Below are 18,087 nucleotides of genomic sequence, written 5' to 3'. Positions count from 1 at the left end.
ATACCTCATAAAATATAAAATCAAGCTAATTACAATTTTTTAAAAGAAAAACAGTGAGTCGAAATGGCAGGCATGTTGGGTATTTGGCCTTTCTTTTACTTTTTCCCAAGGTTAGAAACTTTAAAAAAAAAAAAAATCCAGAATCTAAAACAATTCAAAATAGTCCAACTTATTAATCCTCCCCTTTGAGAAAAAAATACAATGAACATTCTACTGACCTTCAAGAAGCTATGAAGCATCCTACAATGACTCATTATTCACAAGTAACTAATATGACAGACATAAGTAGTAAAAGATGGGGAAATAAAAGATTAAATGACAATCGGTGATCCCAAGTACAAAAAGAACACTGGGGGAAGCCAAATATCAAGGAAAAGTATCAGCCGAGAAGTAGCTACTAGACCATTTTGAAGAATTTCTTGGCAGTACAAAAGGTCCAATTAAACATTTAAGCTAACAAGCTAAAAGAAAACCTGGAAGCCTACTACTCATCAGACTGTTACCACTGAGATTGGAAATTTGTGTTTGTGAATGTTTGTCCTTACAGAACTAAATCTTCTTCTGTGTACAGTATTTTGCATTTTTGTCACACATAATACCTTGCTATTCATACTGTGATTCAGGAATCAGCTGCCTGGGTTATCTCCTAGGGAACTGTTAGCAATACAAAATCTTGGGCTTGTCTCAGATCTACTGATCCCCAAGTGACTCGGGTTCTACCCAGATGTACCTGATCCCCAGAATGATCTGTATGCATATGGAAGTTTGAGAAGCTCTGCAGCTTTTCTCTATACAGAAATACCCTAACTTCTACCAGCAGCTATATCCTTCTTTTTCTATGTGCTTGCTTTAACCTAAGCCTTTAACAGTATATCATTAGGGCCAGGTACAACCGGTTCTATCATTTAAGCAAGAAATACTTTACCTGATGTGACAGGTACTGTACTGATTAGAAAAAGCTCCCAAATAATATAATACAGGGGTAGACAAACTATAAGCCCAAAGGTCAGTTTGAACTGGTCACCTGTTTTCTCAAAATAGCTCTATGTTCATTCATTTATGTATTTTCTATCACTGCTTTTCAATGGCAGAGCTGAACAAGTAGAGCACTGCAAAACAGGTACCAAATCTACAGAAAGTTACTTAAGCACTCAGCTTTATTACTGTGATTGGTTATAATCATCTTTTCCCCTCCTCTACAATAGGATTTCTAACCCTGAGATCCATGTGCCTCCCTAGGGGATTCATGAGCACTGCCCCCCCCTCGTTAATATTTACATGCAAATATGAATAAAGGCATGTGTTTATATATGTGGTATATATGTATGTTTATAGTTGGTACTTTGCTTCTGCTTTTCATATTTAAATTTTTTATTCATCTATTTATAATTCTTTTTTATTAAACTTACTACACTAGCTAAGACTATGAAACCACACTGAATAACAGTGAGAGCATTTTTACTTTGTTCCTGACTTTAGCCTTTACTTTTCATTATATAATACATTCATAATACTATGCTAAGATTGTTTCTTCCCATTCCTATTTTAGAAATGCAGTATTTTAAAATTCACATGAAAACTAGGCTAAAAGACATTGCTTTTAAAAAAAAAAGCTTCACATTTTCAGTTTTAAATGGAAAAATTAAAAAATCCAAAAATATAAACTTTTGTTTATAAATCCAAAAAACTGTTTTTTTTTTTTTCCAAAGAGAACTCAGTTTTTATGGGTCAAGCCAAATGCAATGCAAAGTTGTCCTTGTTACTTTTTTTAACCAAAATAAATAAATCAGATTTGTCCCTGTGACGGGTCAGGTGAGCTGGCCCCTTGGCCTTGTACTGCCCCTCACTCCTGTCCCTCCTCTCCCTCTCTGACCAGCTTTGGCACAGCAGAGAGAAGAATGCTTCGGAGTCTCCATCGTGTTGGAGGGAAGAGGAAAGGTGGTGGCTTGGAGGTGAAGGGAGAGCAGGACCAGAGGAGCAGCCGGTGCCCTGGCTCTGAGCAGCACTTCCTGGCCACATCCAGCCCCAGGTGGTGGAGTGTGCACGGCCCCGCACACAGCCGGGACCCTCTGGAGCAGTGGAAGTGGTCACTGCTGAGTAGACCCTCCCGCTCTGTGCCAGGTCAGTCTCGGGCCATCTCCCAGCAGCCATCCCGCAGCAGTGTCCTTGGTCCACCTCATGGTGAGGGTCCTGCCAGAGCCCACCCACCCCACAAACCCTCAGACAGAGATGGCTCCTGCAAAGGGTTTGGGGCTCAGCTTGGGGAGAGGAGGCCACCCTTGTCCAGGTGCAGGAATCTCCTGCTGGGTAACCAGGACTGCCAGCACAGGAGGATGCGGCATGAGGCTGGTCCTGTGGGGTGAACTGGGGGGACAGGGTGAGGGCAGATCTGTCCCTCCCAGGACACCTGCAAGGGCTCCCTCTCCTCCTCCCGCTCCCTAGTGTCTCCATGAAGGCTGGTCAGCTGGACAGAAGTTGTAGAACCCAGGGAGCATCTGGCTTGAGGGGGCAGCCAAGCACAGAAGGGGGCAACAGCCTGGTTCCTAAGTGAGCACGGGGCGTGTGCAGTACGGATGGGCAGAGGTGCGGGCAGTGTGGAGGAACCATGCTTTAGTTGGAAGCAAGGGGCATATATATATCTATTTTATTTGTAGAAAGTATTCAATTTTTTAAATGGACACTGATAGTTTACTACGTACAAATATATATATATATATATATATACACACACACACACACACATATATCCTGACTAGATAAGCTTAAGTTGATTAAACAATGTTTATAAATTAGATGTAATGATAACTAAAACTTCCTATCTTGCTATCAAGCACTTGCTATCTTGCCAAGTCTAGTAGTTGCTCTACAGCTTTTCATTTAATACACCCAACAGACCCACGGGATTTCCCTGGTGGCTCAGACAGTAAAGAATCTGCCTGCAATGCGGAAGGCCTAGGTTCAATCCCGGGATTGGAGAGATCCCCTGGAGAAGGGCATGGCAACCCACTCCAGTATTCTTGCCTAGAGAATCCCAACGGACAAAGGAGTCTGGTGGACTACAGTCCATGGGGTTGCAAAGAGTCAGACATGACTGAGAGATTAAACACAAACCTACACACGGACCTACTAGCCCATTTTAAAGAAAACAGAGGTCTGAGAGCTATGTAACAAATCTAATGTCAGTTTGGTTTCAATGACTTCATAACATTCTACAATAATTGTATTACTCTCATCATAAACAAGGTAAGTTACCATTCACATTTCTGATGGGACTACAAAAAACTGAAAAGAAAAAAAATTACCAAAATAACAGTACATGGCAGGGAACTTTAAAAACCTAAACTGATACCTACCTCTAAGATGCACAAAAATGAGTAATGAAATATCAGAAAAGAATGTGCTTTTTATAGACAAAAAAAAAAAAAAAATATATATATATATATATATGTATGTATACCCTTGATTTCCACAGCTAGTGATTGAAATTGGCACAATTTACTCCACAGGAGCCCATGCCAATCTCCTACCCTTGCACTACTTAGCTCAGTCAGACACCACAAAATTGCCTGTTCCCACATGCAGTCTCAACCTACTCAACTGAGATTTGTTCTTATACTTTAACAACCAGTCAAAAAATTCAAGAAGTAGGAACAGAATGCAACTCTATCACTAAATCTTACTGATGCACTTAAATAATCACCCATCTCCTCAACTGTATCTGAACAGACCCGGGCTTCTGACCTACTCATCATCTTATCTCATCTTCCCTTTGTTACAGATTTTCCTGATTCCCTAGTTCCAAGCTGCCTACTTGTCTACTACAATTCCTAATCAGTTACTCTATTCCTTATCCTTGTTACATGCTAGACTCTCCCAGGTTCCAGGAACCTATAAATATAAATGCCCTAATACTAAAAATCATTGCTTCTAAGGACTTCCCTGGTGGTCCAGTGGCTAACACTCAGTGCTCCCAATGCAGGGAGCCCGGGTTCAATCCCTGGTCAGGGAACCAGATGCCACATGCTGTAACCAGAGATCCTGCAATGAAGATAAAAGATCCTGCTGGCTGCAACTAAGACTCAACGCAGCCAAATAAATAAATATATTTTTAAAAATCACTGCTTCAATCTTGAGAAAGAAGAATGGAACTGGAGGAATCAACCTGCCTGACTTCAGACTATACTACAAAGCTACAGTCATCAAGACAGTATGGTACTGGCAAAAGACAGAAATATAGGTCAATGGAACAAAACAGAAAGAGCAGAGATAAATCCACACACCTATGGACATCTTATTTTTGACAAAAGGAGGCAAAAATATATAATGGAAAAAAGACAATCTCTTTAACAAGTGATCCTGGGAAAACTGGTCAACCACCTGTAAAAGAATGAAACTAGAACACTTTCTAATACCACACACAAAACTAAACTCAAAATGGGCTGAAGAACTAAATTCAAGACCAGAAACTATAAAACTCTTAGAGGAAAACACAGGCAGAACACTCTCTGACATAAATCACAGCAAGATCCTCTGTGACCCACCTCCCAGAGTAACGGAAATAAAAATAAACAAATGGGACCTAATTAAACTTAAAAGCTTTTGCACAACAAAGGAAACTATAAGCAAGGTGAAAAGGCAGCCTTCATAATGGGAGGAAATAAGAGCAAATGAAACAACTGACAAGAATTAATCTCCAAAATACACAAGCAGCTCATGCAGATCAATACCAGAAAAATAAATGACCCAATCAAAAAGTGGGCCAAAGAACCAGACAGACATTTCTCCAAAGAAGACATACAGATGGTTAATAAACACATGAAAAGATGCTCAACATCACTCATTATCAGAGAAATGCAAATCAAAATCACAATGAGGTACCATCTCACACCAGTCAGAATGGCTGCTATCAAAAAGTCTACAAACAATAAATACTGGAGAGGATGTGGAGAAAAGGGAACCCTCTTACACTGTTCATGGGGATGCAAACTAATACAGCCACTATGGAGAACAGTGTGGAGAACACTATGGAGAACAGTTAAAAAACTGGAAATAGAACTGCCATAAAAAAGTGAAAAGTGGAAGTGAAAGTCACTCAGTTATGTCTGATTCTTTGTGACCCCATGGACTATACAGTCCATGGAATTCTCCAGTCAAGAATACTGGAGTGGGTAGTCTTTCCCTTCTCCAGGGGAACTTCCCAATCCAGGGATCAAACCAAGGTCTCCCACATTGCAGGCAGGTTCTTTCAGCTGAGAGACCCAATAATCCCACTGCTGGGCATACACACCAAGGAAACCAGAATTGAAAGAGACACATGTACCCCACTGTTCATCACAGCACTGTTCACAATAGCTAGGACATGGAAGCAACCTAGATGTCCATTGGCAGATGAATGGATAAGGAAGCTATGCTACATATACACAATGGAATATTACTCAGCTATAAAAAAGAACACATTTGAGTTCAGTTCCAATGAGGTGGATGAAACTGGAGCCTATTATACAGAGTTAAGTAAGTCAGAAAGAGAAACACCATACAGTATATTAACACATACATATGGAATTTAGAAAGACATAATGATGACCCTCCCAGGGACAGAGGAGCCTAGTGGGCTGCCGTCTATGGGGTCTGATTCCCAGCCTTTCATTTGCAACTAGGACACAGACATGTAAACTAGTCTTCTGAACTAGGCTCTTCTGGTCAGAAGCATCACTGGAGACCTGGATTCTGAACTAAGCGACTTAGCAGCAGCAATGATGACCCTATATGCAAGACAGCAAAAGAGAAACAAGATATAAAGAACAAACTTTTGAGCTCTGTGAGAGAAGGAAAGGGCAGGATGATTTGAGAGAAGAGCATTGAAACATGTATATTACCATATGTAAAATAAATGACCAGTGCACGTCTGATGCACGAAGCAGGGCACTCAAAGCCGGGCTCTGGGACAACCCAGAGGGATGAGGTGGGGAGGGAGGTGGGAGAAGGGTTCAAGATGGGGGGATACAATGTAAACCTGTGGCTGATTCATGTTGATGTATGGCAAAACCCACAATATTGTAATTAGCCTCCAATTAAAATTAATTAATTTAAAAGAAAAAAAAATCATTGCTTCTCTAATACCAAGTGTGAACCAAGAGAAATCATGAATCAAGAGACATCAGACACAAATAAGAATCCAAGATTCTGTGTTCCCTGCAAATACTACACAGGAAACCTGACCAAGAACACATTTCCTATTGTGATCTTAATCAATTCCCATACTTCTCATACAGTATTCCATTACCCGAAGCAATATTCTACTTGACAGTAATACTGGAACCCTTCTCCATTTTTATCTTCCTCAAAACTACCCAGGTATCCCCAACAGCAGCAGTACACACCATAATTACTCCAAAAGTATCTTGTGAAAAACACCAATACTGCCCTGCCACTCCAATGCCAGGTCTGTATTCCTTAAAACAACTAAGGAAAAATCTGTCATATCATCTGAGAGATGCACATTACTGGCAAAACTTTGCAGGCATATCTGTCTGCTCAGTTCAGAATCCAGGTCTCCAGTGATGCTTCTGACCAGAAGAGCCTAGTTCAGAAGACTAGTTTACATGTCTGTGTCCTAGTTGCAAATGAAAGGCTGGGGAATCTAAATTAGGGAGGTGGAACTCGTAAGGCTGAAAATGTGGCGAGGTTCAAAAGGTTCTAGACAGAAATCATAACAAATACCTGGCCCCTTAGCTTCCACTCCTGCCCCACTACAGTCTATCTTTCACACAGCAGTCAGAGTAACAATGTTCAAGTAAAGTTGCATCATATCACACTTCTGCTCAAAATCTTCCAGGCCTCACGCTTGGTTCCCCCTCCATGGCCTTCATCTCAATTTATAATTTAAAAATTTAAAAAGTCCTAACCATGGCTCACAAGGTTGACCATGATCTCATAAGGAGCAGTATTCCCCTACTCCACTTCCATATCAGACTTATCTTCTACCACTCTCCCCTTTCCCTGTGAGCTATAGTCACATTCGTCTCCTGATCGTCCCTCTGCCTGGAATATCTTCCCCCACAGCCAGTATCTTGGCTACCACACTTCATTCAGGTATCCACACAATTTCTTCAGAAGCTTTCTCTGATTACCCTATCTAAAAGCATAAGTCCCAATCATACTCATTCTAATATCCTGTTCTATCTTTCCTGATATTATTTTGTACTGACATATCCCTCTACCACCAGAAGTTCCATGAGAACAAGAACTCTGATCTGTTCAATGATGTACACTCATTATCTAGATCAGAGTAAGGAAGAAAATAGGCGCTCAGTAAATGTTTGCTGTAAGAATTAATGGATACACTCAATGTTTCACAGAAATTTCCACTTTCACTTGTATTTATCAAAAGAGCAGCTGGTATTTTGCTGCTGAGAGCGCCATAAATCAACCAACAGAAAATGTGACCCTATGATACTCAACCAAGAAGTATCAGAATTTCTAACAGGTTGAGTATTTGCAAAGTGCTATCGGTTAAAAAATAAAATTATTATAAATTTATTTATTAGTTAAGTGTTTTTTCAAATCTTCTATCAACGCTATGGGTGCATTTCATGTATTTGTTTCTGCAATCATCCATGCAGCTTTCATCAGTATTTTGCATGACTTTATAAACTGTCACACAGCATTCCTTTTTGCAACTAAGTTTATCAATAACCATAGAAGTATGTGGTCAACATATCTTACTCCATGTTTCAAAAGTTTAGCACAGTTTAGCAAAAATTATCTTTATTCATGGGCTCCCGATAGCTCAGTTGGTAAAGAATCCGCCTGCAATGTAAGAGACCCGGTTCGATTCCTGCCGGGAAGATCCCCTGGAAAAGGGATAGGCTTCCCACTCCAGTATTCTTGGGCTTCCCTTGTGGCTCAGCTGGTAAAAAATCCACCTGAAGTGTGGGAGACCTGGGTTTGATCCCTAGGTTGGGAAGATCCCCTGGAGAAGGGAAAGGCTACCCACTCCAGTATTCTGGCCTGTTCAATTCCATGGAGTCACAAAGAGTTTTTTTTTTCAAATCTTCTATTGACGCTATGAGTACATTTCAGATATTTGTCTCTGCAACTATCCATGCAGCTTTCACCTCTATTTTGCATGACTTTACAAACTTTCACACAGTATTCCTTTTTGCAACTAAGTTTATCAATAACCACAGACGTACACGGTCAACATCTTACTTCATATTTCAACAGTTCAGCAAACATTATCTTTATTTATAACTAAATACCATGAGTTAAAATCCCAACTATGCCACTTATTAGTTGAGTGATCTTGGACAAGTTACCTAACTCTGTGCCTCATTTCCCTTGCCTGTAAAATAGATGAAATAGTAATAATACCTGTAGCTAATAGTGTTGTTATATGGATTCAATTATCTAATATATATAACGAGATTTAGAATAATGTACAGTACGTAATAGGTAAGAATTCAATAAATAATGGCTAAATTAATGAACATGTATTACCTCATTTCACCTTAATAACAACTTTGTAGGGTAAGCATAATTAATCTTAAAATGAGGCACAAAGAGGTTAAGTAAGCAACCCAAGACTACAAAAATTCCGTCTTGCTCTAACATTCTGTGACTCCTAAACTTACCCTAAAATGAAAAGGGTTTTTTTAAAGTTTCATCTTAGTAACATAACAAAGTTTACAAGTTTTATTGAGTAAAATCAGATAACCATGAAGAGATTCTACATTTCTCCTTTTAGGATAATTTTTGCAGTGACTGACAAGTGCCAAGTGTTTTAATAAATATTTTTAAATATTAACAGAAACACAGAGTAGTTGAGAAAAAGCAATTTGGTTTTTAGAAGGAAAATATAACCCATTCAACCTACAAATTTCTTTAATTAACTGGGGATATAAAAATAATGAGCAAAACCAATACAATAACAAAAATGGTATTTTCATTCCATTTTAAAGTCAATTAAAATAAAAAGATTAATTATAAGCTTTGGAAGGTTTGGTTTTTTTTTTTCCAGACATACTCTTAGAAAACTTGGAATTCTCATGTAGTTCATTAAAAAAATGAAATTATTTAGTTCAGTAAACATTCATTTATTCACTCAACACATGTATAGGGCACTTACTATCTGCACTATATACTCTAAGGGCATTGTTTTTAGATGCTGGGAATACAGAAGTGAACAAAACAAAGTTATCGACCTTATGAATCTTTATTCTAGAGAAGGACAGCAGACAGTATACCAAGTAATAATTTAATTTTTTTGGTTTATAAATTTTTCTCATTTTATTGAAGTATATTTGATTTACAATGTTGTGTTAATTTGTTCTGTACAGCAAAATGGCTCAGTTATATATATATCTTTTCATGTTATTTTCCATTATGGTTTGTCACGGGATATCAAGAGAGTTCCCTGTGAACAAGTAAGTAACATCAGATGGCTCTAAGACTGTTACCACAGGGTGAGTGGATAGAGAATGCCAAGTAAGGGTTTTTTTTTAATATGAGATAATCAAAAGACTTCATAATATCTAAGCAAACACAACAGAAAGAGAGCAAAGCATAACAATGTGAATGTACTTAAACACTACTGAACAGTTAAAAATGGTTAAGCTGGTAAATTTTATGTGTATTTCACCACCATGTAACTTTTTTTCACTTAAAAAATAAAAAGGGGACATATGTATACCTCCAGCTGATTTGTGCTGACATATGGCAGAAACCAATACAATGTTGTAAAGCAATTATCCTTCAATTAAAAATAAATAAGTTTTTAAAAAAATAAAAAAGAAACAGGGTTGACACTATAGCAATCTAGGGGGAAAACTGGTCCATGTAAAAGGACTGGCAAATACAAAATCCCTGAGACAGGAGCAAGCTTGGCATTTTTTTTAAGAGCTCTGTGTGGTAGGAGCAAAAATAAACAATGGGGAAGCACTTGGGGAGGTGGGGTGCGGGCAGGATAAGCATACATGTACACGATGTGGGGCCTTAAGAGCCACTATAAGGACACTGGCTTTTACTTAAAATAGTAAGCCACTGAATGGAGTTTTTTATTTTTTATTTATCTTGCTATTTTTTTGTTGAGGTACAATTCACATAACATAAAACTCACCATTTTAACCATTTTAAAGTATACAAAGTACCAATGGATGATTTTGGCCAAAGCAGCTTCTGAACAGGATCACAATGACTGCTATGCTGAGAGAACAAGAGAACAGGAAGAAGAGTTAGCAGGTTTTACAGTAATTAAAGTGAAATGGATGTTTACTTGTATCAATCAGGGCAGCAGCAGTGGAGCTAATGAGAAGTTGTCAAAATCTGCATATTCTTTAAAGGAGGAACTGACAGGATTTGCAAGCAGGGTATAACAGAAAACAATGCATCAAGGATAACTCAGTTTTTGGCTTGAGCAACTGAAGAACAGCGCTCCCATCTACTGAGATGGGAAATTCTACAGAAAAAAAGACTGGGTAAAAGGAATCAGAGGTCTGATTTCAGACATGTTTAACTCCAGATGCCCACCAGACATCTAACTGGAGATATAGCTGGGATAATGGAGTCCAGAATTCAAGGGAGAGTCCTGGGCTAGAGACACAAATATGGGGTCACCATCATGCTGTGTGCTGCTGTGCTTAGTTGCTCAGTCATGTCTGACTCTCTGTGACCCCATGGATTGTAGCCCACCAAGCTTCTCTGTCCATGGGATTTTTCAGACAATACTGGACCGGGTTGTCATTTCCCTCCTGCAGGGGTTATTTAACCACAACCAGTAAGTACCAACACAGAAACTACTTCTTCCAAAGGTCTACTGCCATTTAAATTAATATGTGATTTGTGGCCCATAAAAGACTATTATTCTTCCTCTAATTTAAATCCTTTATTCACATGAAATAGATCTGTACAAAAGGAATCATAGCCTACAAAGTCTAGGAGTAAAAAAAAAAAAAAACAACGATGAACAATGAAAAAAAATACTAATGTTCAGTTGTCCATGAATACGGAACTAGACGTTCTTTTATCACTCTGAAATATTACCCAAGCGGGGCAACGTGAATGAGTAAAGGTAAAAGGAAGGACTCAACAGATGGCAATCTTTAACTCCTGTTCTCCCTTCAGATAAATGGAATACTCACTGAAGATGTTCTCATCATGTAAAGTCCTTAACAATGGAGAAACAAATCTGTTACCAGACATCAAACCTAGAGTACAGTAAGATGTTTGTAATCTAACATCAAATGAAAATGAAAGGTTCCACTGAGGAAGATTCCTAAACAACTGAAGTTTACCTAGGTGCCAAATACCTTTCCTTTTGAATCAGTACTGATTTTTCTTTTCTGCCTCTAACATGTTCTTGAGGCAGGTTCCTCCTTATTAACATCTTCAGCCTAAGAGGTCATAACAATGTGATAACCTCTAGGCTATTATGTTATTGTACCATTGTTCCTACATAATAGCCCCATCCTGAAGTGCAGTTATTCTGTCTTCTATCTCTACTGTTAACCTTTTTTTTTTTTTTTTTAACTAAATAGAAAAGCAGACTAACACTGTTTTACTTTGTAGTCCTTAGCTGTGGTTGCCAGAAATCTGGCCTTCACAAAGCATATACTACATTTCCTTGGTACCTAGTACCTACAACCTCCATGTAAAATTTGAACACTTAAAAAATAGAAAACAATTTTCTCAGTTATTTAAAGGTAATGTCCTCAACCTTATTAGATGCATACTGAAGTATTTAAGGGCACCAACTTATTTTAGGGGTTCAGAACAAAAAAAAAAAAAAAAGAATGTATATATTAAGAGTGGTACAGCAATGTGGCAAAAGATAATCATTAGTAATCTTAATGTTAGCTGGCCTATAAATACTTCCAATCCTTCAGAAAACATACATGTTTTTAAGACTAAAAGTTAGGGGGAAATTAGCAGTATATCAAGCAAATGCCTCTGTGTAAAACTGGTGGAAGAATAATGGGACTGGACCTATAAGACAAACAAAACATATAACTAAGTTTTAAGAAAAACTGGGTAAAAAGTAAAAAGCAACACCAAAAAACTACCTACATACACGAATGGCAGAAAAAATGACCAGCAGGATCAAAGTAGAAAAAATGTAACTTGGTCTCCTCACCACACTGGAAAGCTCAAGGACCTCACTTCCTTTTTACAGAAAACAGTATTTTATTTCCTATAAGTGTTCTCAAAGTCACCAGGATTCTGGTATTTACTAAAGGTAATTCGACTTTAAAAAATGTTTTTCTCTGTATCAGAAAAGTTTTGTAATAGATACTTCTGTAAAAGATGGGGACTTCCCTGGTGGTGCAGTAGGTAAGAGTCTGCCTGCCAATGCAGGGCACACAGGTTCAATCACTGGTCCAGGGAGATTTCACATGCCTCAGAGCAACTAGTCCATGCATCACAACTACCGAGTCTGCATTCTAGGGCCCACGAGCCAAGGCTAATGAGCCCCTGTCCCACAACTAGGGATGCCCGGGTACCCAAGAGCCAGCAAGGCGCAACTCCTGAGCCTGCATGCTGCAACTCCTGAAGCCCAGGCACCTTGAGCATGTGCTCTGCAACAGAGAAGCCGCCGCAATAAGCCAGTGCCAACCCAACCAGAGAGTAGTCCCCTGCTCCCGTAACTAGAGAAAGCCCACATACAGCAACAAGGACCCAGAGCAACCAAAACTAAATAAATAAAAAGAAATATAGTAGGGTGTACATGTCCAAAAAAGTTAAAAACAAAAAAAGATATAACCTATATCTCATCATCCAGAGATTTAATATCTGTCCTCAACCTCTTAAAACAGGAATACATATATAAATTTATCTGTGACAAACTGAAATGGTACTGTGCATAAAATGTTCTCTGAGGTGCTTCTCTCATCTTCATTGTAAATATTTTCTAATGGCAAAAAAAAAAAATTTTAAAGAACTTGACTGACCAAAAGTCAAATGACTCAAATACTAAACATAAAGAGCCTAAGTTACACGCCGATGGTAAAATAATCCAATCTTCGTACAAAGGCAAAATCTGACAACCTCATTATACTTTTTAAAGCATGTGTTTTTTAGAGGCAGTAAAGTTTTTAAGAGTATGAATTCTGGAGCCAGACTGACTATATTCAAGTCCTGGCTTCCACAATTAGTAGCTATAGGGCTTTGTGACCTTGGATAAATTACCCTCCCTGATCCTGTTCCCTCTTTTATGAAATAAGAACAACAGAATCTTATGTCAGTGTTGTGAAGACTGAGTTAATACAAAAAATTCCCTAAAATCATACCTGGAATAAAATAAGTATGCCATAAATGCTAACCACTATGATTATTTTCCTTATTCCACAGGTAGGCAGGAATGGTTGCAAACAAAAGCTTCCTTCCCAACTCCTGAGTCCAAAACCTACAATCTTCTGTTCTAATCAAATTAAATATGAGAACAGAGGGGAAAAAAAAAAACAGAATGAAAATTTCAATAATGTCAGAAGGAAAAAATAATCAGAGTATATCTTACTGATGGTGGGTATCATCTTTGTGTGGGATAGCAATATTATATAAGGAAACAGACTTTAATTTTTTTCCTACCTTTATCAAACAAAGTTGACAATGCTAAGAATGGAGGAAGAAAATCTGCAAAAATCTTTTGACATTACACATCTCCCTTTATTTATTTACAGAAAAACTCAATTACAATAAATGAGAGGATGTGTAAGAATAAGCTAAGGCTGGCACACTTCCATTCATCAGAAAAATTACTTGTAATCAAGTTGTTTTCTACAGACTTTTCATTTGTGTAATTTTAAAATTAGGCACCAAGAGCACTTTTCCCCAACTATCAAGTGCACTTCCTTCCTAAGGAACTTGAGTCATCAGCTGTGTCTTAGGCATCACACTATGTTGACCAATGCTTCTTAACACTTGATATACAGTCACTCTCATCTTGAAGCACTAAATACCATTAACAAGCTGTTCTCTTGTATGACAAAGGTAGACTTCAAGAACTATAAGGTCCTGTATTTCAGAAATATACTTAAGTTTCTTTACTACAGTCTTAGAAAAATTACTTCTACAATGTGACTTCAAACTTAAGCCACAGTACCTGTTTAATTTTCATTAGAAACCACTCAAATCATTTTCTACAAATATCCACACCTAAGAGTTACAAGTGAAAGCTCAAGACAGGAGAGTATGTCTGAATTGTAAGCATATTACAATATACCCACTTTTTAAGATAGGCTAGTCTCTAAGAATTAAAAATAGTAAAGCTAGATGGCTCAAAGTGAAATCATAAACTATAAATTTTAAAGTAAATCAACCACAAAATATAAAATATCAATAGCTAAAACCTAACAAATGTATTAAATTTCAACCACTTATGAAATACAACTTAAAATTTCAAAAATGGAAACATGTACATAATTTAGATTTCTATGGTGATTTGAAACACCTTTACACCATATTAAGTAAATGCAAACATAAGTACAGACAAGAGACTATGACTTTTGGCCCACCACACACACACACACACACACACACACACACACACACAATGACTTTCAGCCCACCACACACACACAAAATGGCTTCAGCTACCACCCTAAGTTGATACACATCTACCCCACACTTCACACGTTATCCTAAACCTACTCTCATTACCTCGCTCTTCCCCCATATTATACCCCAAACCATCTGCCTCTGCCTCCTTCCAGGAAATCTGATGTGTAAATAAAACAATTCAGCCAAAGATGTTACCAATGACAATAATGGTAGGGAAGGATGGAGTTATGAAAAAGACATAAAGGTTTTTGAGGACTTACTATGAGTTAAAATTCTGAAGAAAATAAATTGTGAAAAGTTAAAGCTGAGTAGAACTAATTCTGAAGAGAGATTTGCAGAGTAAACTGCTGGTCAAAGTATCTTTCGCCACAGAAACTAAACCCAGCTAATCCATGGCTTTTCTAGGTTAACAAGAAATTGGTTTGGTTTTCAGATAATCTTTATGGGGTATCAGTCATTTAATCACTCTTATAAATTAACAATCAAATATAAACTCAAAGCTGAAGGAAGAATGGGCAATACTGGGAAAAATTTTTTTTCTAACTGCAGTGCATAGAGCACTCCAAGAGGAAGGCTTCAATAGGATAAGAATATGGGATGCTTAAGTGATTGCCAACATCCGCTGGATCATGGAAAAAGCAAAAGAGTTCCAGAAAAACATCTATTTCTGCTTTATTGACTATGCCAAAGCCTTTGACTGTGTGGATCACAATAAACTGTGGAAAATTCTAAAAGAGATGGGAATACCAGACCACCTGACCTGCCTCTTGAGAAATGTGTATGCAGGTCAGGGAAGCAACAGTTAGAACTGGACATGGAACAACAGACTGGTTCCAAATAGGAAAAGGAGTTCGTCAAGGCTGTATATTGTCACCCTGCTTATTTAACTTATATGCAGAGTACATCATGAGAAACACTGGACTGGAAGAAACACAAGCTGGAATCAAGATTGCCGGGAGAAAGATCAATAACCTCAGATATGCAGATGACACCACCCTTATGGCAGAAAGTGAAGAGGAACTCATTAAGCCTCTTGATGAAAGTGAAAGTGGAGAGTGAAAAAGTTGGCTTAAAGCTCAACATTCAGAAAACGAACATCATGGCATCTGGTCCCATCACTTCATGGGAAATAGATGGGGAAACAGTGTCAGACTTTATTCTTTTGGGCTCCAAAATCACTGCAGATGGTCACTGCAGCCATAAAATTAAAAGACGCTTACTCCTTGGAAGGAAAGTTATGACCAACCTAGACAGCATATTCAAAAGCAGAGACATTACTTTGCCAACAAAGGTCCATCTAGTCAAGGCTATGGTTTTTCCTGTGGTCATGTATGCATGTGAGAATTGGACTATGAAGAAGGCTGAGCGCGGAAGAATTGATGCTTTTGAACTGTGGTGTTGGAGAAGACTCTTGAGAGTCCCTTGGACTGCAAGGAGATCCAACCAGTCCATTCTGAAGGAGATCAGCCCTGGGATTTCTTTGGAAGGAATGATGCTAAAGCTGAAACTCCGGTACTTTGGCCACCTCATGCAAAGAGCTGACTTACTGGAAAAGACTCTGATGCTGGGAGGGATTGGGGGCAGGAGAAGGGGACAATAGAGGATGTGATGGCTGGATGGCATCAGTGACTCGATGGACGTGAGTCTGAGTGAACTCCGGGAGTTGGTGATGGACAGGGAGGCCTGGCGTGCTGCTATTCATGGAGTCGCAAAGAGTCGGACACAACTGAGGGACTGAACTGAACTGAAGTGACTTGTAATCAATTAAGATAGCAAGCTATCAGAAATAACAACAAAAAAGGATGATGACAATGGTGGAAAACTTGTGCTAGACAGAGCAGGGTTTCTCAACCTCAGCCCTTCTGACATTTTGGCCAGATAATTCCGTGTTGGACAGGGGCGGGGCGGGGGGAGGGGGGTGCCGCCGTCCTATGAATTGTTAAGATGTTTCACAGTATCTCTGGCCTCTACCCACTAGTTACTAGTAAGCATCCCTCAAGTTGCAACAACCAAAACTATCTATCTCTAGACTTACAGATATTTTGGTGTCTGCTTTGCAGGTACATTTTAACTACACATTAATTTTTCAAAGCTACAATACCACATAAATACTATGATGTAAATTCACAACAGACATTTTAAAAGATTCAATGATTAAGTGACAGAATTGTGTTCAAGAGGAAATTAAGGATTTCTTAAATTCTATTTCCTAATGTGTGGTAATGATGTTCTAGTATTTCAACTTCTATAAATACATTTATTTAACTATATTCTGTAACTAACAGACTACAAATGAAATTAGGCTTGGAAACATATTTTTAATAATATCTGCACAGCACTTTACAATCTCTTCAGCAATTTTACAAATTTATCCCACTCAATTCTTAGGAAAAGAAGCAAATTATATTCCACCCAATTAAAAAGTATAGGGTTCTACCTGTATTCTTTTGAAAACTAAATCCAAAGTTCAAAGCTGTTAAATACATATATGTGTGTGTGTATGTGTATATCCCTTTCAATCATTAATGCAAACAAAGATAAATGGAAAGAAAATTCTGCTCCATAAATCATATTTGTACATTTGGCTCAAGTACAGAAATCACATTATTTTCCCCAATTTGTGTCTGAAATAGGAATTTCACAATTCACATATAATCAAAAGTATCAAGCATATTCTTGAACTGAAGAGTCTAATTCCAATTTATGTATCTTTAAATCTAACTTATCCGTCTACCTCAAATTCACCAAACTTCTATCTCTCAACTATCAGGAACAATGCTTCCTAAGTTTTTGTTTTTAATTGCTAAGTCATGTCCTACTCATGTGACCCCAAGGACTGTAGCCCGCCAGGCTCCTCTGGCCATAGGATTTCTCAGACCAGAATACTGCAATGAATGCAGAGAAGGAATGCCATTTCCCTCTCCAGGGGATCTTCCTGACCCAGGGATCAAGCCCAAATCTCCTACACTGCAGGAAGATTCTTTACCACGGTGCCACCAGGGAAGCCTGCTTCCTAAGTGACTAGCCACAAATTGTTGAAGGACTGTGCAAAGTTTTAGCTAACATTCAACAAAAGTATTGCTTCCCTGGCAGCTCAGTAGTAAAGAATCCACCTGCAATGCAGGAGCAGCAAAAGACACAGATTCCATCCTTGGGCTGGGAAGATCCCCTGGAGAAGGAAATGGCAACACATGCCACTATTCTTGCCTGGAGAATCCCGTGGACAGAGGAGGCTGGTGGGCTACAGTCCACGGGGTCTCAAAGAGTCAGATACAACTGAAGTGACTTAGCAACAAAAGTATTAGCATACAAGTCAGACAAAATTCAACTCTAACACACATTCCAACTTTGAACCTTCAATCTAGATTCAAAATCTTAGACACTTTGAACTACAAAGTCTGAGGTCCTCAAAGCTTTATAAAACTACACTCTCCAATACAATAGCCTCTAAGGTCCAAATTCAACACAGAGTGAGCCCTCAATAAACTGTGGTATCTTTACATTAAACATCTGCCAAGTTTTACCAGTTATTCT

At 38.4% G+C, this 18,087-nt stretch overlaps 1 protein-coding gene across 3 annotated transcripts in view; it reads right to left on the bottom strand.

Moving 5' to 3' along the window:
• ADAM10 (ADAM metallopeptidase domain 10) overlaps nt 1–18,087 on the bottom strand; it is a 144,137-nt gene that overhangs the window by 119,943 nt on the left and 6,107 nt on the right. The gene's annotated exons all lie outside the window — the stretch shown is intronic.

This window comes from Bos taurus, chromosome 10, assembly GCF_002263795.3.
Source record: "Bos taurus isolate L1 Dominette 01449 registration number 42190680 breed Hereford chromosome 10, ARS-UCD2.0, whole genome shotgun sequence".
In the NCBI taxonomy this organism is placed as follows: Eukaryota; Metazoa; Chordata; class Mammalia; order Artiodactyla; family Bovidae; genus Bos; species Bos taurus.
Note: the sequence above shows the minus strand (reverse complement) of the source record. Positions and strands in the feature narration are given on the sequence as shown.